This window comes from Penaeus monodon, chromosome 27 (genome assembly GCF_015228065.2).
Source record: "Penaeus monodon isolate SGIC_2016 chromosome 27, NSTDA_Pmon_1, whole genome shotgun sequence".
Taxonomy (NCBI): Eukaryota; Metazoa; Arthropoda; class Malacostraca; order Decapoda; family Penaeidae; genus Penaeus; species Penaeus monodon.
In genome coordinates, this window is record NC_051412.1 from 15,529,406 (window position 1) to 15,529,986 (window position 581).

Here is a 581-nt window from a genome sequence, read left to right on the forward strand (position 1 = left end):
CCCGGGCGATGCTAGGCTCAGTATCCAATCAAAACTTTGATAACAAACCCGAATTTCCAAGGGAGGGAGTGACGCCAAGGGAAAAAAAATCGAGTCCAGCCGACTGCCTCCGCCACTGACATATCGGAATACACGTCACAATCACAGATCACTTGACAGCAGGCACGCAAAATCCCAAAATGTTCTATTAAATGAAATCGTTGAAGCGACATAAAAAGTGAGATATGACATGTCGCCGATAACAAAAATATATCGATCAAACTGCAGGCTGAATTGTATATTGGAGAATGCTTAGATTTACAGCCTATAACGTGCGCTGACGATTAACCTCATTGGTAGGGAAATAAATGCTTTATCCATCATGCATTTCTACGGACATTCGCTCCCCATTTCAGTGTTATTCCCAGACACAACAGCTGTATTCAATCGATTATAACCCTTATCGATCCATCGATAAGGATCTGAGTCACACAAAGACCCTCTGTTTTTCAAATATATCATAAATTCCGCAGCAAGAACCGGTTTAACACACAAACAAGACGCACAGATTAATCTAACAGAATGACGAATCCAAAAGGCCC

At 41.8% G+C, this 581-nt stretch overlaps 1 protein-coding gene across 1 annotated transcript in view; it reads right to left on the bottom strand.

The window, feature by feature from the left end:
- Positions 1 to 581, bottom strand: part of LOC119590617 — a 47,142-nt gene that overhangs the window by 33,305 nt on the left and 13,256 nt on the right. The window lies entirely within an intron of this gene.